The sequence below is a fragment of the Armigeres subalbatus genome, chromosome 3 (genome assembly GCF_024139115.2).
Source record: "Armigeres subalbatus isolate Guangzhou_Male chromosome 3, GZ_Asu_2, whole genome shotgun sequence".
NCBI lineage: Eukaryota > Metazoa > Arthropoda > Insecta > Diptera > Culicidae > Armigeres > Armigeres subalbatus.
Window position 1 is genome coordinate 348,253,617 of NC_085141.1, and position 27,426 is coordinate 348,281,042.

The window sequence follows — 27,426 nt, forward strand, 5'->3', positions numbered from 1 at the left end:
TATACCTTATATAAGAATACCTTTATACCATTTTCCATTGATCGACTTTTCTTAAGTTTTTTAAAAGTTTAAGACAACAGGTGCTTTTTGGCCAATTTCAACAGAGGATTGAACGGAACTAGTAACATGGTAGGCAATTATTTCTTGAAAAACAGGTCACGCCTCAACGTCAATAAAATGAAGCGCGGGATCAGACATTCTATTTTTCAGATTAAGTTCAATTTCATGATTTTTTTTTCAGATGTGGTTTATAACAATATTTCCAATCAGTTGATTCATTTCGAAACATTAAGAACCATTCAAAGTCTTTCTGAATAATTCTGAATATTTTGAAATCATCCACTATAAAAAAAAACGACGACATCAAAAATAATTTAAAAATCAACTGAACAAAATCGAGTTTAAGGCAGTTTCGAACCGAGGGAAAATTTGGTCGTATTAAAGGCTAGATTTAAGGTTACACATTGGGAGCTTGTCTGCAAATGTCCCTCCGATGTGTGTGGACGGGATTTATTATGTTATTTCGTTATGAAAAATTAGAAATTCGGCCCGATTTAAAATAATATCTGGCGGAATTCTCCAAGAGTCCGAGCTGTAAACCAGACTATAAATTGGCAAGGATTTTTTTTACTTTTCACGACAAAATTGCATGAGTCCCGCTTTTTTGGGAGAACATAGGAACAAAACCAATGGACAAGATTCCCAAGGTGTAATGCTACTTGTAGCGTAATTTAAATCAATTTCGATCAAAAAGGACTGTGAATTGATTGGATTTGACATTTATGCTGCTCATGCGTAGTTTTCTGTTCCTTTGTGGATTTGTCCGCGTCCCTGAAGTGTGAAATATTTGTAGTTTAGTATTTTTCCACAACTAACTTAATACAATAGAATGTTATGGTGGTAAATGATTCACTCTAAAATATTTCTGATTTCTTATATACGGAAAATGAAAATTAAGCCCGTAAATTTTGAAATTCACACATCTCTTGAATTTTATCACAAGGTTTTTTGACATGTCCCGTTTTGCAAGTGCGTTGGTCCCGTTTTTTCACTGAAATGATCTGGTCAGCCTAACGAGATGGGGTCTGTTTTATTCCTTCGAGTACACGAAGTATAAATGGTACGCTTTACCCAGAATTTGCCATACCATTTTCACAAACTACTACAGGCCTTTTTTGTACTCCAAAACGTCCAGGAGATCAAAACGTATGATACACGTTCTGTAGTTCGGAACATATGATATACCCGATCAACCAAGTCCTGAACGATGCGTTCGTACATCACAAAACATCCCAGGTCCATTGAGTCAATAGGCGTTGTTCTGTCATTCGATGTCAACTCGTGGAACCATGTGGTTTACTGAAAATAGATTCTCGTTTACTCTATCTTCCTGCGCGGCTACAATATAAAACCAAGCTGAAGATGGCCGGGTTCTAATCCCGGTCGCAGCCAAGAAAATTTTAGGATTGAACCATTTCTCGACTCGCCTGGGCATAAATGTATCAATGTGTTAGCCTCATGGTCATGCTTGGTCATGCTCAAATTTGTGGAAGTTCAAAATGTCCAAGTGGGGGATGTAATGTCAATAAGACGAAGAAAAAGTTACTCTATTGGTTCTTTCGAACCATTTTCCAATAAACTTCTGTCTACAGTTCTGAACTTCTGAACGCAGTGGTTCTACGCCCAACAAAGAAAACCGTGGCTATATCGAATGGACAGATTCAGTCACAATCAAGGTGCTGTGACCATTTTCGTCTGATTTGTGCTGCTCGGGGATATTTTAAAAGACCTTATTGATCTGTTAGATTTGGAGTACCTTGAATACCTTATATACTTTTTGAACCATTTTGGGTATACACCGACGATGAGGACATTGCAAAAGCCTTGGTTGATCTGGTAGATAACGTGGGCTGAACTCGAGAACGTTTTGGAGGAGTACCTTGAACATCTCGTGTTCCTGAAAATTGATCACTTGATGCCGGAGGTTAAGGATAACCAAACTTGACTGAGTGTTCAAAATTATCAAACAATGCGTTATAGGATTCAAATATTTCAGATTCATTTGCATGCTCTCAGAAGTGAAATCTTTCAAATGTTTCTGGTTCTTCAGTGTAAAATCACACAAGACTTGCGATATTTTTCCTGTAAATCCAACATCCGGATAAACAACTTTGAAGAATAATAAAGGGACCTAGCTCTCTTCTGTGATTTTACACAGCCAATCTAAAACGCTGGGCATATATGACCCATCTTTTCTGAAAGGGTTAAAACCGCAGTACCCCCTCTTTTATCCAGACCTCACCAATTTAGCCCAATAACCCAATTTTGAGTAGAGGTAATATTCTCGCACTAGGTAGTTTGCCTTTTACCACGGGAAATAATTTACCCAACACTGAGTTTAATTTACTCAAAGTTAATCTAATCTACTATTGAATTTGCTCAAAATTTGAGTAATTGACAACAATCACGGAAAGGTAAAGAAAACACTACCCAAATTTAGGTAAATGTTTATGCGAAATTCTCATCTTAAAGTACTTTTTACCTGGGCGCTGTGGATAGAGTCGCTTTTTTGAACTCAAGCGAGTAAAGGGGTGTTTTGAAATCAACCAAACCCATACCCAAAATTATTTTGCCGTGTCATAGCTGTCGAACATTTCTCGCTCTTCGAATTTCTCTTTTCACGCCTCACGAGGGAACCGAAACGCGCGAGACTCTACATGACTTTACTATGATTTGCTTACATTTCCGCTGCAATCAGCTGTTGGATATCACGGAATTTATCAACAAGTGGTTTTAAATTGTTTCCCAGTTTGCCGCTCGAAATATAATGGGAAAATATATATTACAAAAAATACAAAACTGAAACGTAATTTATTTTAATTTTGTTTCCGAATAATAATAGTATTTTCCCGTATAGGATTTGAAACGAACATAATCACTATCTTCAATGTTTGGCTCCGGCACAATAGGCTATTTTGGCTTCAGTTTGACAAGCAAATCGATTCTATTCGCACCACCCAGCTTTTTACGTAAATTTTGGGTTTAAATATCTGCCCACGTAAAAATAAAACAACAGTCTCAAAATATTTCTCTTAATGGCTGATGAAAATAATTGCAATATATAAATATGTCTAAGATTAGAAAATTGACATTTAATTCCTCGTACTTTTCAGATAATATTTACTGTACGAGACAACGAATCAATTGACCTTTCCCGTCAAAAAATGTATCTCGTTTTATTGCCTCAGTCGATTCTTTGGCTTATTTAAGGTCAACTTTCCCAAAGAACCCATATTTTTTAAGCCTCTAACTTTAAAATCGAAAACAAAAACCGAGAAAGTGCTGCACGTGTGAACCGGCCTGAAAAATTCACCCGATGTTCGTTCAAAACCGGGCCTATCTTAAAAAAAGCAGTTTTTCGTCTTTTTTTAATTTTTAAATACTTGGAGGCGTCAATAGATCTAATAACTGGTCGCAGTGGCACACCCGAACAGGAAAAAAATATAGCATGGCATAGCATATGTGATTGTACAAATCGTGGGTGGCTATACAATGCTCAATTGAGCAATCTACTGTATATTGTCGCAAATTGGTACTTGGGATTAGTACCTTTTCCTATACAGTAGCAGTTGTATACCTGGCCACGTCTTTGCAATCACGGAAGCAAGGGAAGGAATGGTAGTTCAACATCTCCTAGTAAAGATGCAGGGAACCCATACTACCTTCATAGATGTCACTTGAAGAAAATTTTGTGTTGGTGGGTAAGGTGAATAATAGGGAGCTCTATTCGACAATATAGAGCGTTTGTCAATAACAGTATATGCTGAAAAAATATTAAAATATATTCATCAATTTACTTACGAACCGTCCAAAGGAGATCAAAGTAACCTGGATTTTACAAATGTTTCGCATTATATACAAAACACGTTCAACCGCACACTTATTCACCGAACATTAAAATCAGAAACAAAAACTCGGACTTTACGAAAGGTCTACATCCTACATCTACGTCCAATCACGCACCAATGGTTTACTCGCTCGGCCGCGCGAACTACAGGGGTTAGGCAAAATGATTGAGATAGGCAAAATTTGGCTCAAATTCAAATCCTTATAACTTTTTGAAAAATTGATGAAATTGGACAAAACCGGAAGCATTCGACGGCAAATTTAGTCAAGATTTAGGAACATGTGCGGTCAAGAATACTGGCCACCGGACACCGGAGATGTTCCGGATTTTCGGAGGCCATGTCAAAAACACATTTTTTCTGCTGCGCGTATTTCTGTGTGGTTTGACAGTATATATCACCTTGAAAAATCTTGAAGTTTGATACCCATATTGATAGGGTTCTGAACGTTTTTCAAATTGGCAACTCGTCCTGAATCCTGATCGAATCGTCCTGAATATGCTTCCTGAAGCATCTCCATGAAAAATCTTGAAGTTTGATACCAATATTGATATGGTACCGGATAATATATACGTGATTGGAAGGATATACATAATTGACCATAGTATCCGGAACCAGGTTTACTGAAATGGCCATATCTCGGATGTTTTTCAACGGATCTTAGCGCAACAGCCCGCATTCAATTTTCAATAAGATCTAGTTTCTAGGAAAATAATGTTTATCGATGTAACTTCAAACCACACAAAAATACGAGCGGCAGAAAAATGTGTTTTTGATCTCAATCATTTTGCCTAACCCCTGTATCTGCTTACTGAGCAGAAACACGACAAAGCAGTCACTGACGGCCGCGCAATGCAGAACACAATATTTGGCAAATCGCTCGATCGTTCTGCCGTCCGAAACAAGAGCCAACTAGCACTGAACTCCCGAACAGGAAAAAAAAAATGAATAGAAATTATGTTCTGTTCAACGGTAATATGAAGATTTTTCTTACGGATTGAAAAGATAAATTATAAAGTCAATGCATTGAAAGTCTTTGAATTTTTGTTGGTTAAAATTTATTTATTTTGATCTTTTGATTTTTTTGCAAATTGATATAAAATTGCTCACTTTGTGCTCTAATTCCATAGTAAAACTAACGCAATGTCGAATGGTATCATCAATCTTTTCAAACTTATAAAATGTCCTAGTTTATACATAAACATATTTTCATAGCTTTGATTATTTTCCAATTCTTGTTTAATAACGTAAACAGTGTTGCGTAAAAATTGATCATCTTTTCTGATGTATGAGTCGTCATACCCTAAGAGTTTACAAGATTCATTTATTCGACATTGTACATGATTAAATTGAAATCTATCATGATAACTAAATTCTAATTTTGAAATATTCAGCTCACCTGTTTTTATGGAGGTGGAAATTGTAAATTTTATTTGTTCGTCATATTTAAACTTTACCGCTTTTTTCAGGTACCAGATCCGCGAATGCCAATTTAGAACTATTGATGATTCTGGTGTTATAGCCTAAAATGACAAAACCTGTTCATAATATTTTTTTGGATGTTTGTACAACTGGGTGATTGTTCCCCATTCTATATTTTAGGATCATATCATTTGCACTTCCATATGGAAATACAGAAGAATTCCAAAATGCTCCAAAGTTTCGTGCGCATCTTACCTGTTTATAATTTGCAGATCGACTACTTGAACAGAGATATCTCCTGCACGACGATCATTCTGCAGCTATCAAAGTGGCTTCGAACTACAAGAAGCTTATTCATTACGTCATAAGCAATCGTTCGAGATAAAATTATTTTCTATTATCGGTTATAAAAAGACTGAATAATAATGAAATTAAATAACCCAACACAAAAAGTCAAACTAATTTTGATATTTTGATTTTGATATCATCTCAAATAAATTGAAACAGAACAGGAACTGAATCAAATATTTTCCTGATATCAACACTTATAGAAAATAACTAAATGATAGCTAATCTAGTTTGTAAATCTTGATATCGCATAATATGTGTTCGATCAAACGAGTAACTAAATAAGATATCAGTATTTTGATATACCTCTATAAGTCATGAATCAAAATAATATCAAATTGAGACATTTTTTTTGTTTTTGCTCGATATAGTAATGAAAACTCATTATGTAAACCGTAGAGAATATGCCCAAAGTCAAAATAAGTTTTTTTTTGTTTTCCATGACATCAAAAACTGTTATCATTTTGTTTATTTGAATACAACATTTAGTTCTCAAATTTTGATGTGATTACTATTAACTCGACCATAGGGTCACCAAAGTATCAAACTATCAAAATAAGTTTTCAGATTGTTTTCATTTTCTGCTCGGGTTTTCCTTTTAGGCTTTATAAAAGTTGCTCAATTTGTCGAGGAAAGTTAGGAAAATTGTCAAAATGCCACGGTTCCGTAAGTTCTGTAGAAAGCCATCAAGCTCTAACAGAAATTTATCTTGAGCGCGACTAAATGATTGACAGATCAAAAATAAAACCCGAGCGATATCGGGCTGGTTCCCCTAGTACTAGTTCAATCTAAAAATTTATAGTATGCAGAATTACTGTTCTGAGTCAGTGCCGTAGCCAGAAAATTGGTGGGGGGGAGTTTTCTGAACATTTTTCAATTTCGAGAACGTTCGAAAAAAAATGTTGTCTCTGGGGGGGTTTTATGTCCAAAAGCACCCACGTGGCTACGCCACTGTTCTGAGTGCATATATGGATCTGTAAAAGGTAAAAGATGAGTTAGTAGAGTATTTTATTGCTAAGACGAATGGTTTTAAGATAGCGAAAGTCAAATATGCAGGTCGCCGTAGAATCAAGGTTGAATAGAGGAAATTACGGGGGGAACCATAAATGTATGTATAGTTAGGAATAATAAGAATTGACGTTCCCCGTTCAAAATTTTTATTCGCTCAATCGATTCTTTGGCTTATTTAAGGTCAACTTTCCCAAAGAACCCATATTTTGACGTAGGACTTACGTCTTTCTTTACTATACTGGGTGTCATTTAGATTTTTGGAAATCGAGAGCGTTACGCTAGAAGGGAAGATTTTGAACGTTAATAGCGCCTTTATCTTTCCATGGATTTTGAAGATTTATATATCAATCAACTCGGACACTCTTCACCATTTTGTCTATTTCATTGAAACTCAAGATTATTAACTATAAGCTATTGAAAATTTCAATTCTTGTCAAAGCCAGTAAAAATTTCATATGTAACCAATCCCGTGCATTCCTAACACGGACATCAGAATGCGGTATGTCACGGGCCTTCGGGTCTACCGGAAGATTTTCTTTGTGTATAAAAGAAGCAGTGCCTGCCGTGTGCGAGTCATTACAGTTTGTGACAGCAGCGCGTACTGACGTGCTTTTTGCTCGCGCATTTTTCGTTTCGTTCGTTCGTTCGCTGTTTACCTACACAGCGACAGCATGCAACCACCAGCGGTAGAGCTGCCGGTGGCGAATATGCATGAAAGAAGTGGGCGCATTTTTTTGCCATTCTGTGCTTGATGATGGTCGGATGCAGTGGTGTCGGTTGCGATGGATGCAATCACCCATCGCATCGCTCGGAGTTCACGGATAGAGGCCAATGATAGGTGAGGCAGCGAGGGCAGCGGTGGTGAATGAAGAAGAATAAAATTATAGAGATTTTGACTGCTCATCCGGGTGATTGGTTCCATAATCCACATGATCCCGGAATGGGTACGAGTCATGTCATATGACTGACCATATGTTAAGTTGTGCTTGGTACTAAACGACACGTACATTAAAACATGGTTATACTATTCAGTTCTGACACAGTTCTGATTTCCCAGCAAAAAAAATCAACTACACTGATGAAAATGAAAATTTGATTAAAATAATTACTTTCAATTATTTGCAGAAGGCATTAGCAATTAAAGATGCACAATCAGCAATAGTGATCATATCCATGTTAGATTAGAAAATTTCGCTGTATTACATGTAAATGTTTTAAAAAAGTCCGCAAAAAATAATTTCCAGAAGAATATTTAAATAAACTATCTTATTCTTTGTTTTTCATTTTCTGAGAAACTGTATTATTAAACTTGACTTAGACTCGGAGTTTGGAATCAAAACATTAAATAATTTTTCGTAGATGTATCAGCAGTACCTCCTCTATTTTAGTAGGATTACTGCTCCTTGACTTGTTTTTCTATTGTTGTGATTTTTTTTTAATGCAGAATTTTTTTGTTTGGAAAATGGGACAGTTCCCATAAAATAGCACATTTTGCCCAAGTTTATAGTTAGAAGTTAGAAGTGAAAAGTTAGAAGTTAGATGTAAATACGTTACGTTTATACAAGTCCTACGTCTACTTGCGGTTATGTTGAAAACATTACCCATTGCTCGTTTTTAGAAGCCTCTAACTATTTATGATATTTGAGTGAGAGAGTTACCCTAGCAGCACAATTCAAGCCGATTTGATTGATGCAACTCAAATGTGACCAAATTCAGTTGCATATAGGTTATAGAAACTTGAATATCACATGTGTGTTGCTCTGGTAGAAATTTTCCAGTGAAATTCTTCAGAATTTCTTTTATTTTTAACTTACGTTATTTGGATGGCTCGTTTACCATTCGGCGTAACGAAGCTGGTCACTTTTTATTTGTTTCCAATCCCTTCTTGCAACTATAGTTAGTTTGGCCAACCGACGTACTCGCGGATAAGTTGCGATTAGGTATTACAAGTACACAATTGGGAAATAAAGGGTTTCGGGGCTCTTGGGTTATTGATTGCTGTGTCGCTGACTTGTTTTCATGGTGGATTTCGGTGTGTAACGGAAGATAAATAAAATCAAAAAGACGGAAGACAACGAACGGAAGAAGACGTTCTGACGGTAAATTTGAGCCTCTTTTTATCTTGTACTGCCTTCGACGTATTGATGGCTATTCCGATCCGCTTTGCTTCTCTCTTCAGTCTGAAGTAGGTATCTTCCATCTTCTTAAAGTTACGTGCCGTGATTTCCATTTCATCGACGCACCAATAGCTGAACGGTCCTCGGGAAAATCGTACCACTCGGGTAATTCCCTGCCCTTTGTATTACTCCCTCCAAAGCGATGTTGAATAGCAGGCACGAAGGACCATCACCTTGCCGTAACCCTCGGCATTAACCAACCCAGCCAAAGACGCTTGATGCTTTCAGTAGATCGAAATAATATTCGGCTTCGATGATCAAATCTATTGGACCGGATTCGTGAATTCCGGGGTCAGTAGATTTTATCATCGAAGAACGATTTTTTTCAGTACTGCTAATTGTTGAATGGCGACATGTACAACTGTTAGTTTTGGAAGGATGCTGCATGGTTTCGTTCTGAGGGTTATACGATGATATCTGAAGTCGTTATACGATGATATGCCCTGGAAACGGGGAGTAACAACAGCTTCAACTGATTTTGATGACCGAACGAGAGACTGCAAGATTTCTTTGGATCCTGTCAGCTCGGATTTTGACAAAACATCGAAGTAGCAGAACAATACTAGGAACAAGATTCCGAAAGCATAAATTGCTGCACTGAGTATACTGGTCGTAGGATTTTCATACGATTAAACTTATAAGAATGCTTCATAAGAATTGAACAATGAAAATCATATAGGAAATCGATTCCATTATTAATAACATCCTCATATATCGATAACATTCGAAAACAGGCAATTTAGCCTCAATTTGTGTCGTGTTTTGATGTTATCCGGCGTGCTCAGTGCTGAAAAAAATCAGCAAAATAAGAAATAATAAAATTTGCGCACCAATTTTCTGTTTTCGAATAGTATTGATTAGGGTACATGGCATGAATTCAAGGAGCGGTAACCCTATAAAACCTTATTTCGTTCAAATCTAACTTTTTATTGGATATCCCCGTATTATTGAAGCGTCTGTAGGTACTTTTTTAAACAAAATGAAAATATTTCATACAATTGCCATATAAAATGCATTCCACAAGAAAATTGTATGAAAATCAATACAATATTTCAAATGAGAATCTTATGATGGTGAAGTTAGTTATACACATACTAAGGAAACTCGTCATATGACCATCACAAGAAATTTTGTTTTGTATATCATAAGTTTCCTGGACTAGGTAATTCAATTTTCAGGGATGACTGTTCTGAAATTCTTTAAAAATTCTCAAAAATTCAATGATAAATACTACTGATTTTTTTTGGGAATTCGTTAGATTTTTTACAGCAAATAAGTTTCTACGAAAGAACCAAAAGAACTCACGAGAAAACATTCCGATTTTTTTCCGAATGCATCCATCCATTTAGAATGCACCCATTATTTATTTTTCGAAGCGTCAAATGGGTTTGCGAAACGCGAACCAAATGTCAAGGGTTCAGTGAAACCTCCACTGCAGATAATTTAACTTATTTTCTTAGAATTATCTACAGCGACAAAAGTAATCATAAGAAGATATCAATTGGTAATCACATATTCCGTTGAGTAATCATTTTTTGGCACACATAATGCACAGAGCTATGCATATCAAACCCGAAGGCACTGTCCCGACCGCCATTATTATGCAACAAACCCAAACAGAAAAAGTAAAGCAAGGCCCCTGATAGTTCAGTTGGTCCCTTGGTCGGATTCAGGTTGACAGGTTTTTGCTTACTTATGCATCTCGTTTTTTTTTGCTGGATGCTTTTCAAACCTACTTTTCGAAGGCTTATAAGTTTACGGTCGGTCGGTAGTTCACGTGCATTCGCCGACCGTCGAGCAGTGTTGGACAGGATGCATGTCATGAATTTTTAAGTAGATTTTCGAAGCATAAATTATGGAACTGCTACTGCTGTCTTTCTCCCCATCGCATCGCTGTGTTATTCAACAATGGCGAGACTTTGATTGTCAGCCTTAAGGAAACTACTCCACGTTATCTGGATTACGTCCAGGGGCGAGTTTAAGTGTGGCCGTGCCCGCGAGTGACAGACCTTATCTAACGAAGGAAGCGCCCGCAAATGTGTTGATTGGTGCGACGTTTTGATGTCCGACCGAACTGGGAGCTGGAGCTACTTTAACCGTGGGAAACCAATTGTGCGATTCAATGCGAAGATTAATGATGATTAGGTAAAGCGAGTTGAAACGTGTTGTAAATCTTCTGTTGAATTGCACCAAATGTAGATGAAACGATAAGATTATAGGAAAGTCAAATGCCAAATAGGTTTAGTTTATAATCAATGCTTGTTTTATGCATCGATGGTTATCATTTTCAAGCCGCCTTTTCAAATCACAGATACACAGTTTTACAATACATATTGCACAAACTCGCACCCATACGTCTTTCACTTGAAACAAATGTGCATTACAAATCCAGCGTATGTCACATCTCATTTGCAATGAAGCCCATGACAATCTTCAACCACCAAACACTTCAAGATGAATCGCATTCCTTGCTGCATCACATTGTGGAAGCCAGCAGTCGAAGAAATTCGTCCGTGAGCATCTAATTTGCAATTTCACGGTCCTGCGAGTGCTGTCGTCTTACCGCAGCAAATCGTGATGGCATCTTCCAGCTATGTATAGTGCTTGGCCCCGCGTAGGTTTAAGCTAGGGCTGGCACAGCATCTTCTTATTATATTCGTCATCGACAACTTCTATACGTCCCCATCCACCACATAACCGCAATTATTCGTTACATAAGTCATAATTGCGTCTCCAAGGTTTCACTCGCAAAATTGTCTCGTTTGGATCTATGGCTTCATCGAATCGAAGTCAGAATGCCTAATTCAACTCGGTGGCATTAAAGCCAAGGCAATGTTGCTCACAGTTCCAAATGCTACGACAAACAAGCTACCAATGGTAATGGCCAGCTCCGAACGAGATCGGATTACACACCGATCATTAAACCGATCCGATTGACTATCGTAAAACAGATTTTCCCTCTGGGCCCAGCATTGCCAAAACCATTAATTTTCGTTCAACCAAACCGCCAGAGATCACAACAACACTATGGAATTAGCTCAGCAACGGACTCTACAGCCGTATAGCAAAGGAAAAGTGCACTCTGTTACGGCTGGATTGCATTCGATTTTGGTTTGCATTGTGATTATGCTGTTTGGATCGACGTCGTCGATGGCGACCGCGATGTGCGCGATATATGGGTCCGGGTTGAGACATAACTTTCACTTCCAATCGTTAGGAGTTGCAGCAGCAGCAGCAACACAACAACGCGCCATTTTCCAAATGACCGTGGTTGCAATCGCATTTGTCACATTTCTTACGCTGCTGCTGTTGCACTGTTACATGTGCACTGCATTTGATTGAAGTGCCCCCAGTGGTACGGTGGCGGGACGTTATCAACTCGGTTCTATGTACTGTAATTGCTGGTTTGGAAGAGATTATTGGACGAAAGGAAAGCGGGAAAAACGATGACAGATGAGCTTGTTGGATTTCCGACAGTGACTATTCGATGTCCGATTCCCGGTGATTGATGAGGCAAACGAGTGGCATCTAGGGTATTATTGATAAGCGGAAAAAGAGATTGTAACGTTTGAAATACGGTGTTTAACAAGTCCATTGGCCTGTCATGCTAATATATACATTTTTGATCCGTTGGATTGTTTTAACAATTCTTTGTTTTTTTGTGTATGACATCTCAAAAACTGGGGCCCTCCTTAGCCGTGCGGTAAGACGCGCGGATACAAAGCAAGACCATGCTGAGGGTGGCTGGGTTCGATTCCCGGTGCCGGTCTAGGCAATTTTCGGATTGGAAATTGTTTCGACTTCCCTGGGCATGAAAGTATCATCATCAGTTAGCCTCATGATATGCGAATGCAAAAATGGTAACTTGGCTTAGAAATCTCGCAGTTAATAACTGTGGAAGTGCTTAATGAACACTAAGCTGCGAGGCGGCTATGTCCCAGTATGAGGATGTAATGCCAATAAGAAGAAGAAGATGATGAAGAAGAAGAAGAAGATCTCAAAAACTTCGAGTGCTGTTTTTGTAGATTCAATTCATTGTCGATAAATACATTGAAAACTACAAACCCCTAAGAAATTCTTCCAAATTGAAAGAATAGCTTTTAAGATCTAACAAATTGGATAAATTATAATAACTGAAAAAAAAATGTGCAATTCAGAAAACCGGATAACATCAGATTCGACAAAACAGTGGACAACTTACAAAGGATCGCAATAAGTAATCGCAAAAACGCAATCGCAATAATGTAATTTTTTCAAATACAAGAATCAGGTAAATTTGGCAAGAATCTCAATTATGTGAAAATCTCACATATATTAAAATTTAGCACGGAACATTCTTCTTAAGAAAACATTTCAATTAGGATCTCGATAAAATTGCGTATTTTCAAACTTTAACGTTTTAGATCATTCTTTTGAGAAAGATGTTAAATTTAAATTTAAAAAATAAGTGTTTTATCATGTTCATTAACTTTGTAAACCCACTAGAGCTTGCAGTAGCCATCGAACAAAAAAAATACAGTGCATGTTTTAGTCATCGGGAAAGTAAGTGCTGAATATCTGTTTGATATTCGGTGGATCATTCGCTTGTATTGCGTTTTGCTCCGGTAGAGACAAAAGCGATCTTCCATAATTTGCAGTAGCTATCGGGCAAGTGAGTACGGAGGAGCAACCGTTTGGTCGCTCAAAACGCGATTCTCCTTAGTTTTCCTATGCCACCGAGCGTGCATGGTTTAACATTTATCTCGTGGCGAAACAGGGAATTAATGTTATTTCCCATTCCATAGATCTCATCAATTACCGAAGTGAATGCAGATAATCTATCTTTTGTAACTAAAACGATATCCTATCCCAAGACAATCGTGGAGGTTCAGAGGTATACTCGGTCTTCAGTAGCAACGAGAGTCGGACTAACAATCCTTCCCTTCTCCTATATAACCATAAGGACGTGGCCGGCGCCGTTATTGACTTTAAATATTTGAGCTCCCGAAACGTGTACATAGAGAATGGGTAGCTAATCCCAAGCCCCATTTATTGTGTTCTCTGTACAATTTCGCAAGTTCTTGTCAATCACGGAGTAGCAACTACGAATTGTGCGGTCATAATGCTCACAGCTCACCACAGCTCAACGTCACGTCATCTACCCCACTGAAACCAAGAATTTAATATAAATGAGGATACTTTGCGAACTCTAGATGTATAATCCTCCTTCAAGAAAATTCAAACATTGAAATTGATAACAATGAAAAAGATTAAAAATAATTTGGCTTAATTTTTTGGCATATATAATACCTAATAAGTTTTGAAATGAGTGCCTGCTTTATCGTGTTCCTGCTCAGTAACCCAGTAAATCAGAATAAAGTCAAAAGTCAAAAATCTAAATCGCACTGCATATCAAACTTTGTCAAATTATTGTCGAAAAATGTTGTATTGAATGCATCTTATACGATAATTTTTACTTATGACTTATATTCTTACTTTACTAATGACTTACTAATTAACTTACTTTACTTATGACTTATATTCCTTGCAATATGCTATATCAGTGCGAATGAATGTCTATGTGAATCGTATCACGATTGAAACCACTTCAGTCCAAATGGCTTGTAGAAGTTTCAGTCAGTCGTAAAGATATTAATTATGTAGTTTATGTTTGACAAAAATCCGATTCACTTCAAGATAGGGAAAGGGTCATTTAGCCGAATGTCAATAGGCCGAAAGTTGTTTGGCCGAATATACCATTTGGCCGAACAGATCATTAGGCCAAAAGTCATTTGGCCGAAATCGTTTGGCCGAAAAATCATTTAGCCGAAAGGGTCATTAGGCCGAAAGGGTGATTTAATCATTTTGCCGGAAGGGTCGTTTGGCCAAAAGGGTCATTTGGCCGGAAGGGTCATTTGGCCGATAAGGTAGTTTGGCAGAAAGGGTCTTTCGGCCGGAAGGGTTATCAGGCCGAAAGGGTTCCAGAAGTTACTCAAAAGATCTCGTCCATAAGTTCCTTAAAGGAAATCATCCGGAAGTTCCTGAAAGACATTCCTCTGGAAGTTATACAAAGGAATTCATTCTAAATTTTTTTTTCGAAGAAACTCAACAAACATTGAAAGCTGATAGAGTGCTTATTAATCCAAAAATAATCTTCTTCAGTGAAAAAACTGGCTTTTCCTGCTTGAATTATTCGAAAGTTCCTCACAGCAATTCCACCGAAAGTTCCTCAAATCGAGAAATTCTTTTGAGTTCCTCCAGGAATTCCTCCGGAAGTTCCTTCGGAAGTTTCTTCAGGAATTCCTCCGGAAGTTTCTCCAGGAATTCCTCCGGAAGTTTCTCCAGGAATTCCTCCGGAAGTTCCTCCAGGAATTCCTCCGGAAGTTCCTCCAGGAATTCCTCCGGAAGTTCCTCCAGGATTACCTCCGGAAGTTCCTCCAGGATTACCTCCGGAAGTTCCTCCAGGAGTTCCTCCGGAAGTTCCTCCAGGAATTCCTCCGGAAGTTCCTCCAGGAATTCCTCCGGAAGTTCCTCCAAGAATTCCTCCGAAAGTTCCTCCAGGAATTCCTCCGGAAGTTCCTCCAGGAATTCCTCCGGAAGTTCATACAGGAATTCCTCCGCAAGTTCTTACTGGAATTCCTCCACAAGTTCCTACAGGAATTCCTCCGGAAGTTCCTACAGGAATTCCTCAGGAAGTTCCTCCAGAAATTCCTCAGGAAGTTCCTCCAGGAATTCCTCCGGAAGTTCCTCCAGGAATTCCTCCGGAAGTTCCTCCAGGAATTCCTCCGGAAGTTCCTCCAGGAATTCCTCCGGAAGTTCCTCCAGGAATTCCTCCGGAAGTTCCTCCAGGAATTCCTCCGGAAGTTCCTCCAGGAATTCCTCGCGAAGTTCCTCCAGGAATTCCTCCGGAAGTTCCTCCAGGAATTCCTCCGGAAGTTCCTCCAGGAATTCCTCCGGAAGTTCCTCCAGGAATTCCTCCGGAAGTTCCTCCAGGAATTCCTCCGGAAGTTCCTCCAGGAATTCCTCCGAAGTTCCTCCAGGAATTCCTCCGGAAGTTCCTCCAGGAATTCCTCCGGAAGTTCCTCCAGGAATTCCTCCGGAAGTTCCTCCAGGAATTCCTCGGAAGTTCCTCCAGGAATTCCTCCGGAAGTTCCTCCAGGAATTCCTCCGAAGTTCCTCCAAGAATTCCTTCGGAAGTTCCTCCAGGAATTGCTCCGAAGTTCCTCCAGGAATTCCTCCGAAGTTCCTCCAGGAATTCCTCCGGAAGTTCCTCCAGGAATTCCTCCGAAGTTCCTCCAGGAATTCCTCCGGAAGTTCCTCCAGGAATTCCTCCGAAGTTCCTCCAGGAATTCCTCCGGAAGTTCCTCCAGGAATTCCTCCGAAGTTCTTCCAGGAATTCCTCCGGAAGTTCTTCCAGGAATTCCTCCGGAAGTTCCTCCGGGAATTCCTCCGGAATTTTCTCCGGGAATTGCTTTGGAAGATCCTCCAGGAATTCCATCGGAAGTTCCATTCAGAAATTTCTCCTGAAGCTCGTCTAGGAATTCTTCCGGGAGTTCCTCCGAAATTCTTCAGGAAGTTCCTCCAGGAATTTCTCCGGAAGTTCCTCCAGGAATTCCTCCGAAAGTTATTCCAGGACTCCTCCGCAAGTTCCTCCAGGAATTGCTCCGGATGTTTCTCCAGGAATTTTTTCGTAAACCTCTCCAGGAATTCTTCCAGAAGTTCCTCCGGGAACTTTTCCAAAAGTTATTCCAGGAATACCTCTGGAAGTAACTCCAGAAATTCTTCCGGAAGTTCCTGCAGAAATAGCTCCAGAATTTCCTGTAGAAATTCCTCCGGAAGTTCCTCCAGGAATTTCTTCGGAAGTTCCTCCAGGAATTCTTCCGGAAGTTCCTCCAGAAATTCTTCCGGAAGTTCCTCCGGGAATCCCTCCGGAAGTTCTTCCGGGAATCCCTCCGGAAGTTCCTCCAGGAATCCCTCCGGAAGTTCCTCCAGGAATTCCTCCGGAAGTTCCTCCAGGAATTGCTTCGGAAGTTTCTCCAGGAATTGCTTCAGAATTTCCTCCATGAATTCCTTCGGAAGTTCCTTCAGGAATTCCTCCGGAAGTTCCTCCTGAAATTCTTCTGGAAGTTTCTCCGGGAATTCCTTCGGGAGTTTCTCCAGGAATTCCTAAGAAAGTTATTCCAGGGATTCCTCCGGAAGTTCCTCTAGGAATTGCTCCGGAAGTTTCTCCAGGAACTTTTTCGGAAGCTTCTCCAGGACTTCTTCCGGAAGTTCCTTCGGGAATTCCTCCGAATGTTATTCCAGGAATTCCTCTGGAAGTAACTCCAGAAATTCTCCCAGAAGTTCCTTTTTGAAATTGCTCTGGAAGTTCCTCCAGAAATTTCTTCCGGAATTTCCAGAAATTCTTCCGGACGTTCCTCCGGGAATTCCTCTGGAAGTTTCTCCAGGAATTCTTCCGGAAGTGCCTCCAGAAATTCTTCCGGAAGTTCCTCAGGGAATTCCTGCGGAAGTTCCTCCAGGAATTCCTCCGGAAGTTATTCCAAGAATTCCTGCGGAAGTTCCTCCGGAAGTTCCTCCAGGAATTCCTTCGGAAGTTAATCCATTCCTCCATTCCTCCTGAAGCTCTTCCAGGAATTCCTCCGGAAGTTCCTCCGGAAGACGAAAGAAATTAGAACATATGCTGCATAATTGTTCAACTTTTATACGGCTGCACACCAAACACTTATTTCTGGCTTCCACTCACCAAGCCCATTCCGGCAATGTCAATATTGCATGGATTTTCAGTGATTTTATCAAGCCGGAAGTCGGCCATCTTGAATTTCAAAATGGCGCCAAACACCAATTTCTGGCTTCCACTCATCGTGTTTTGTCAATCAAATAAAATGAGAAACTTTTAACTTACCAGTAAATTCTTCTAGTCTTTTCCATTGAAAAGGGATTGGAAAATGTTCGATGGTTTTTTACACGGATTTTCAAATTAACGCGGTTTTTACACGGTTTGTTTTTGCGTTTGCGTTTGTTCGTTGCTTCCGTATTGAGTGGTGTGCCCTTAGAACGCGAGTAGATTTAAATTTTTATTCCGTGGGAATTGTCCTTAATCTTTTATCCTTTTGAGGAACGACTCCGATAATAATAATAGATAACGAACAACAAAAAATTTATCAAACTTGTATACAAGTGCGAAAAAAACAGAATCGGATAGGAGGCCCCCAAAGAAAAATGGTGATTCTCGCTTTGTTTTCGCTCATTGTGTTGGTTATTGCACAGATGTGTAGATCAAGTTGAAATGCATCATCAGAGCGAGCTTATCATGGGGTATAGCCTCCCGAATCAGTTCTCTATCATGACAGCTTTCGAAAAAAATCTCTTGACGTTTGCTACATATTATGTATACAGAGATGATAAGTGAGAGACTTGTTCATTCTCTTTAGGATTCAGTCCCTGTGTATGCGGTGCTCAGAATTTATTTCTGCATTTAGATGTTTAGTACAGCTGATTTGGTTTTAATGCAGTAATCGAATAAAGCAACTTTTTTCTTTATTGTATACTACTTTGAACTGTTTTTGGTTATTTGGATTAATATGTTCTAATATATTATTTTCTATATCTTCTACAGGTACGTCATTTTATCACAGACTCGCATACTTGAAGTGCAAACGTAAGTACATATACAATTGTGATGAAAGAAACATACCCTTTTCCCATCCACAACATCTAAAAATTGAAATGAGGTGCTGTTTCAACCGCATGATATTAGGTAAAGCAATTATCTTAAATTTTAAAAATAAAATAAAATAATAATTAAAAATAAACCACTCTTCCACTTCCCTCCGACACACCACGATACATGACCGCTTGTCATAAAACGTGCATCCGTTGAAATTTCGCACAAGTCACGCACATTCCTAAACGTGACCGACGACCGCTGGTACTGCTTCAAAGCCACCGAACCTTATTTTGATTGTCAGGTCGGTCGATTGCCATACCCAGCAGCTACGTTGCCAATCAATCAAGCCATTGCCAGTCGCTCGTCCGAACAAAGGAACTTGACGCAAAGTTTGCCATATTTATAAGTTTTTATCATATTAGTCTAGAAATTAGTCGCCAGTCGGTTCGTGACGTGACGTAACTTCGATCGCCGCGACGAGCCACATCACGCACAGAGCCGTTCGATTGATTAGCACTGCGCCGTGATCCATTCGGCGGCGGTCGGTGACGATGCAAATTAGCCAAGTCAACAACACAAGCTGAACCGTTCTGGCGGTTGTTGGAGGGAAAACGCGAACTCTCATTCGCCGACGCGGTGACGATGACGAATCACGAGTGCCAAATTGAAAGTCGAAAAAGTAATGCCGATTGTTTTCGGTTTCAGAAAGAAAAGGTTCGTCGTTTGCTGCCAAAATTGCCTCAACATAAGATTGTATTGTTTACTGAACAATGTGTTTAAAAGGTTATATTTTCGTCACATGCTACTAAATCAAGTGATCAAAAATCTTTCAGCCAAATGAATACGATAAGTCCTCAATCGTGCATGTCAGGATAATCTTCCCTCGCGAAAAAGCGACTACCTCAACTTGAAAACTTGATGGGTGAATGACGGAAATTTGGTTACTCACTTATGCAGATTTTAAATGCTTAATGTAATGTAATTTTCACATCGGTTCATTCGTGAGTCGTGGCCCTAACAATATTAAATGGAAAAATACCTCAATTTTCAAACTATACCAGGTTTTTTGGTAATCTACGCCTGTTGGCCGATACGTGCCTTAGAATTGACAAGTTTTATAATTTTCCGGGAGGGGAATCATTCAATCAGGTAGCTACCGTCCGGTAGTCGTATTTGTCCAACGTGACATTGGAACAAAATTGAACAAGTGTTAAAGCCATCAGCTAACCTAACAAGTCCCACGATAGTCACGTTCCGTATTGCTACTTTTGATAATGAAGTCCTCCAGCTATAAGAGACACAATACATAATTAGAAAATTCATGCGGCCAACCACCCAGGTGGTCGTTTCAACAAAGAACAAGAGAGTCAACAGTCAGAGCATTGACTACTCATCCATCCTCACTTGCTTTGAAATTACCTCCGCTAGCTGGCGGAAGAGTGCCCAGTAATAAAATAGAATTATTCGAGAAAAAAAAAAATGCTGTCAATAATTATTAATATGAATACACATAAGAGTACAAGTACAAAGTATGTAATACAATAAATCCGATAAAAAATACATATCATTGTATCGCTAGTTTTAATTTTTTATATAGACAAATATAATTTTATTAAAAAGCTGCTAGCATCTAACCGTGCCGGGCAGAAGCTACGATAAAACGATAAACAAAAACAATCTCGCTGGACTCTGGAGTGTCGTCCAGCGACGAGTGGAAATCCCTTGGCGTGCTTTGTTTCGAGCGTTTTTTTTTCACCCATGATGCTTGTACACAGAAGAGGTATCAGTAGTTGAGTGAAACGCTGGAGCGTGGCTACCTTGTTTATGTTCCGCGTTTGGGAAGCCGACTGCTGGCCACTGGCGCTCTAAAGCAAGAGCAAGTAGAATCTTTATTACGTCAGCCATTTGTATTGTCTAATGAAATTTATGTGGCAAAATTAGTCACGGTGCTGTAAATATGAATTGGTAAGAGGTTAGAATTTAGAAAAGTAACTGACACGTGGTCTACGGTAAGATGATCGAGAAGCCGAGATATCAACATTGTCTACTGAACGATTATCATCAAAATATAGATACATACATAAAACTATCACAATTATAAAATTGGAATGATTGTATAATTCACCAATCCAAATTTGGTGTAAGCAGTACTGCATTTATAGACATATTGAAATAAAACCAACATGCATTTGTAGGTAAGCTCATACTCCAGAAAGCAAAACCCACAACTTTAAAAATAGATATTTGAAGTGCCAAGATCGGGAGAGTGATGCTCATAAAGAAAACAAGCGATAAAAACAAATCTACTGTGAACTGCCATTTACACGCGATTCAATCTTCCCACAAACAGCACACGGTTCGGTGGAAAGGAGCGGAAATGCAACCATCGCGGAATCGCGGAGGCCCTTGCAACAGCTGTCTTGTCTCAGCTGTGCGTGTGCCTGCGTCCCGCGCGATGCAGCTGAAAATGATCACATGAGGAGGATGTGGCTGTATGATGTACAGGCATGCAGGAGCATGAACATCGCAGTTCTCTCCATCGCTGGCTCCACCAACATGCTCTTCATATCTCACAATTTTAAACATCTTCTCGTACACGCTTGAGATGAGTGACAAAAATATGTTCCAGTTGAACAGACTAAATCAACAGAACAGTATAAATTAATTTACCAAGTAAATTTTCTCAGAGATTCAAGAGAATTTCTAAGGGAAACTATGGAGAATTTTTGAATAAAAATATAAAGAATTTACTATGGAATTTCATGTGCAATTCTCATGAAGGTTCAGGCAAACTTCCCTTGATATTCGAAAGAATTAGGAAAGAGAAATCAAGAATATTCCAATTGAAATTCAGAAGAATTTCTCATCAAAACTAACAAAAATTTCTAACAGAAAATTCAGGACTTTCAATGGAGAATCAATGTGTGAAGTTGTTCGAGCAATTGTTTGGCAGTTAGCGGCTTAATTGAAATAAGTCATGCGATACGCGCAGGCAACCCGTGGAACATCATCCGGTGTACTCTGATCGATTTCTTGACACTGCACCCAGCCTAAAGTTCCTTGGACCATACTGGTACGCCGTATCGAATAATAGACAACGCTACTTCCGATATATGCAAGGATATACGCCTACACACCAGATTATGCACCGCCGATCCGTTGGACATCATTCGAGATAAAGCTATATCCATTTAGAATCCGGAATCATTTATTGTATTACAGCGGTACGGAAAGTGACCGCTGCAAACATTCTTTTACAGTGGTTTGTCTACCTAGGCGCCCACTTGCTGTGGTATAAATTTCACGATGTTTCCTGCCGCGAGTCCAACATTATTCCATATGGAGGCCGACCGGAGAGAAAAATCTGCACACCCACGTTAATAATCCTGGTCATCGACGAGGGAACCTACGTCAAAATGGATTTCGGACAGTTTCCTAGCCAAAAATTCTACATGGCGACGGCACGAGGAGTAGTTCCTGCGAAGTTTAAGTTTGTTTTTTGGACAAACTTGCAAAAAAACAGATGATTTTGGCAAAGGATATGCAGCTGTGGAGCAAAGACCTAAGTGTTTGTGACGAATAAGACGATGGACTCGAAGCTGTACAAGAAGGAATGTCTCAAAAACCGCAGTCTACCTTCCATAAAGCTCATAAAGGTCCCGTTTTGGCCAGATTTGACGAGTTGCCACTACAGCCGGGAAGTCATCCAGTAGTACCGCGATAATAACGAAGATTTCATCGATAAAAACATAAATCCACGGAAGCTTAAGAAAAGTGGAAAAACAGCTCGGGACGCGACTCAGATGACCAAAATGTGGAACAAATGTGCCAAGGAAGTTGACTCCGGAGGTGTGCAACTTTTGATGAGAGGAATAAAGAAGAAGGTGCGAATTTTTACTAGAAACAAGAAGAAATGATTTGTATCAATATTTTTTCCTTAAAGTACAGTGAATTACCTTTGTTTTTATGTATTAACCTTATTTGTACGTCAATCCGTTACCGAGATACAGATGATTTTATTATTCTGGATTCTAAATGGATATAGCTTTAATGATTTTATCGCTAGTGATGCCCTTTGGCATGCATAATCTACGGGGCTCGTAAATTTGAGCTAACCGTCGATCATCACGCCCAGATCTTAATGATTTCTCGGACTTAACTGAGCAGGTCGCAACCTTTATCTTAGCTTCTTGACACTTATGCCACCACCACGATTTCCGTCTTGTGATGTGCTAAAGCCAACCTCCTTGAGTTGAGCCATTCCTCGACTCTGCTAATCGCATATGAAGCTTTAAGTTCAATACGCGTTTGCTTCACAGAGTACTCAGCCAACAGCTCCAAAGGTCAAGTTCAACTGAAATCCGCCGAAGATGTTAAGAGAGAAAAGGTCGCGGCCTAACCCGAAACATTACCGAACGCTTCAGCGCAAGCTCCAGACTTCCCAAATATTTTAATGAAGTTCGCGGGAAATGCCGAATTCCTGTTTGGCCTAGGCCACCGTCCTTAATCTGAGGGTAACGGCTTCAAATTTAATTTCACCCAAACCGCCAACTGAAGCAGAAGTGTCGCGCCTTTTTGTCCATTGTACATTCCATGTTAAAGTGTAAGTTAAGCAACGTGTTAGATTTTCTTTATTAAATTATATTTCTTTATTAAGTAGTGCCAAGTTGTGCGTTAGGATCAGTTGTGTGCGTTTCTGGAAGAAATTGGTAATGTGCTCCACGTGCTCGTTGATTCCCGTGCATTGTGTGTAATTAATTGTCCTTTATGTAGCCGACCGCTGCGTTTGTCTCAGGCAACTGCGTCACACCGCCATCGTTGGGACGAAAGATTTCCGGAATTCGTCGCTGAAGGAGGCCAACCCGTCCACACGTTGGTCCAATGTCCTATCGTGGTCGCCAATTTCCACACACCCACGTGGGTGATTTGGCCACGCCACCAACCGCCATTCAACGCATCGCTGCGGACAATAGCTGCCTTCCGCCGTCTACCAGGAGCGTAGGCGGTAGGCGAACAACAGTCGGTGAGTCAAGCGATCTCTTTTTTTTGTCGAGTAGGGCGTCCGGTGAGGACGCCTCGGAGGATTTTTTGTGCCGAGCGTAGGTTGATGACTGACTGAGTCAGTAATTTAGACGCGTCCATGAAATTGTGAAGTTCGATGTGGAATTGACGACAGGTGCACTCGTGACGTGATTAATGATCGACTCATCTTTTGTTAGTCCCCGGGTGTGAAGCCTCTCACTGTTTTGTCGCGTCGTGTGGTCTCCGAATGGAGTGGCGCTTAAGCCACACGATTTCAAGAGCATCGGCCAGCGCCGACTACAAGCTTCTTAACTTGCGTTGTTAAAAGCATTTTTACATCTAATGTAATCAATGAATAGTACCTAAAACCTCTTCTTCACCAACAAACTACTCAGTATCACAAACTACTCAGTATCACCCTCTCCAACAACTTATCAAATATGTAGAGCAGACAGATTGGTCTGTTTGCCGAACGGTCTACTGGGGGCTTCCCGGGCTTGGGCAACAACACCAGTTTCTGCCGTTTCCAACGATCTAGGAAGTTTTCTTCATCCAGGAATCAATGGCAACTCCTAAACTTATCCGGATTAAAAAAAATCGCAAGTTCCCTCAGGAATTCATTCTGAATTCCCCCTGGAATTCATTCTGAATTTCCCCAGGAATTCATTCTGAATTTCCCCAGGAATTCATTCTGAATTTCCCCTGGAATTCATTCTGAATTCCCCCTGGAAATCATTCTGAATTCCCCCTGGAATTCATTCTGAATTCCCCCTGGAATTCATTCTGAATTCCCCCTGGAATTCATTCTGAACTCCGCCTGAAATTCATTCTGAATTCACCATGGAATTCATTCTGAATTCCCCCTGGAATTAATTCTGAATTCCCCCTGGAATTAATTCTGAATTCCCCCTGGAATTCATTTTTGAATTCCCCCTGGAATTCATTCTGAATTCCCCCTGGAATTCATTCTGAATTCCCCCTGGAATTCATTCTGAATTCCCCCTGGAATTCATTCTGAATTCCCCCAGGAATTCATTCTGAATTCCTGAATTCATTCTGAATTCCTGAATTCATTCTGAATTCTCCTGGAATTCATTCTGAATTCCCTTAAATTCATTCTGAATTCCCCTGGAATTCATACTGAATTCTGAAATTCATTCTGAATTCCCCTGGAATTCATTCTGAATTCCTGGAATTCATTCTGAATTCTCCTGGAATTAATTCTGAATTCTCCTGGAATTCATTCTAAATTCCCCTGAATTCCTTCTGAATTCCCCTGGAATTCATTCTGAATTCCCCTGGAATTCATTCTGAATTCCTGAATTCATTCTGAATTCCCCTGGAATTCATTCTGAATTCCCCTGAATTCATTCTGAATTCCCCTGAATTCATTCTGAATTCCCTTCTGGAATTCATTCTGAACTCCTTTCTGGAATTCATTCTGAATTCCCTTCGAGAATTCATTCTGAATTCCCTTCGAGAATTCATTCTGAATTCCCTTCGAGAATTCATTCTGAATTCCCTTCTGGAATTCATTCTGAATTCACTTCTTGAATTCATTCTGAATTCCCCCTGGAATTCATTCTGAATTCCCCCTGCAATTCATTCTGAATTCCCCCTGGAATTCATTCTGAATTCCCCCTGGAATTCATTCTGAATTCCCCCTGGAATTCATTCTGAATTCCCCCTGGAATTCATTCTGAATTCCCCCTGGAATTCATTCTGAATTCCCCTGGAATTCATTCTGAATTCCCCTGGAATTCATTCTGAATTCCCCTGGAATTCATTCTGAATTCCCCTGGAATTCATTCTGAATTCCCTGGAATTCATTCTGAATTCCCCTGGAATTCATTCTGAATTCCCCTGGAATTCATTCTGAATTCCCCTGGAATTCATTCTGAATTCCCCTGAATTCATTCTGAATTCCCCTGGAATTCATTCTGAATTCCCCTGGAATTCATTCTGAATTCCCCTGAATTCATTCTGAATTCCCCTGAATTCATTCTGAATTCCCCTGGAATTCATTCTGAATTCCCCTGAATTCATTCTGAATTCCCTGGAATTCATTCTGAATTCCCCTGGAATTCATTCTGAATTCCCCTGAATTCATTCTGAATTCCCCTGGAATTCATTCTGAATTCTGAATTCATTCTGAATTCCCCTGAATTCATTCTGAATTCCCCTGGAATTCATTCTGAATTCCTGAATTCATTCTGAATTCCCCTGGAATTCATTCTGAATTCCCCTGAATTCATTCTGAATTCCCCTGAATTCATTCTGAATTCCCCTGGAATTCATTCTGAATTCCCCTGAATTCATTCTGAATTCCCCTGGAATTCATTCTGAATTCCCCTGAATTCATTCTGAATTCCCCTGGAATTCATTCTGAATTCCCCTGGAATTCATTCTGAATTTCTGAATTCATACTGAATTCCCCCTGGAATTTATTCAGAATTCCCCCTGGAATTCATTCTGAATTCCCCCTGGAATTCATTCTGAATTCCCCTGGAATTCATTCTGTATTCCCCCAGGAATTCATTCTGAATTCCCCCAGGAATTCATTCTGAATTCCCCCAGGAATTCATTCTGAATTCCCTCAGGAATTCATTCTGAATTCCCCCTAGAATTCATTTTGAATACCTCCTGGTATTCATTCTGAATTCCCCCTGGAATTCATTCTGAATTCCCCCTGGAATTCATTCTGAATTCCCCCTGGAATTCATTCCGAATTCCCACAGAAATTTATTCCGAATTCCCACAGAAACTCATTTTGCATTTCCCCAGGAATTCATTCTGCATTTCCTCAGGCATTCATTCTAAATTTCCCCAGAGAAAGGAATTCCGAAAAAAAAATCCTGGAAGCAGTAATTTCTGCATTAACTTATGGAGTAATTCCTGGAGGAACTCCAAAAAGAATTTTTGTAGAAACTTCAGGAAGGATTCCTGGATGACCTCAAAAAAATCCTTCCCCTTCCTTCAAAAAAACTTCCCCTGGAGGCCCTTCTGGAGTTCCTTTAAAATTTCATTTATTTATCATTAAATTTATCTTGGAGGCACTTCAGGAGTTCTTCCAGAAATTCTTGGAATTACTCATGCCGCTGATCACATCGGTTCAAACTTTTAGGAATTCAGATCAATTGGACTACAAGGTCAACTACTCCTGGTATCAAACTAAGACCAACACAGCATGTCAATATAAGTCCATAGAGCCCATGCGTATTATGTGCAGTACAAATAAGTTTGATGCAGATGTTCTAGGTTCTCCAAATTGTCCTAGAATTCCTACCAATTAGTCTACCTGGTCAACTACTCCTGGTATCCAACCGAAAACGACCGGTCATGCCTACCTACACAATGTGCCAAAAAATTGTGATACTATTTTTCTTCGGCCGCAGACTGTTTGTTGCTGCATGAAAGTCTCGTGCCGTTTATGCACACAGCATTTGCTTGAACTTTCTTTTTCCAGCTCGTGTGCAGCGCTGATTTCGGTTTGAAACCAGGCTTAATTGACCTGCTAGACAGATTGATCTGAATTTCGGAACAATATGGAGAACCTAGAATTTGAGCTGCATATAATTGGCAACGGCTCTAGTGACTTGTATGGGCATGCTGATTTGATTTCGGGGCCCTCCTTAGCCGTGCGGTAAGACGCGCGGCTACAAAGCAAGACCATGCTGAGGGTGGCTGGGTTCGATTCCCGGTGCCGGTCTAGGCAATTTTCGAATTGGAAATTATCTCGACTTCCCTGGGCATAAAAGTATCATCGTGTTAGCCTCATGATATACGAATGCAAAAATGGTAACCTGGCTTAGAAACCTCGCAGTTAATAACTGTGGAAGTGCTCAATGAACACTAAGCTGCGAGGCGGCTCTGTCCCAGTGTGGGGATGTAATGC

The 27,426-nt window shown here is 39.8% G+C and overlaps 1 protein-coding gene across 1 annotated transcript in view; it reads left to right on the forward strand.

Annotated features, from left to right (window-relative positions):
• LOC134225991 (IQ motif and SEC7 domain-containing protein 1) overlaps positions 1 to 27,426 on the forward strand; it is a 466,609-nt gene that overhangs the window by 141,504 nt on the left and 297,679 nt on the right. The gene's annotated exons all lie outside the window — the stretch shown is intronic.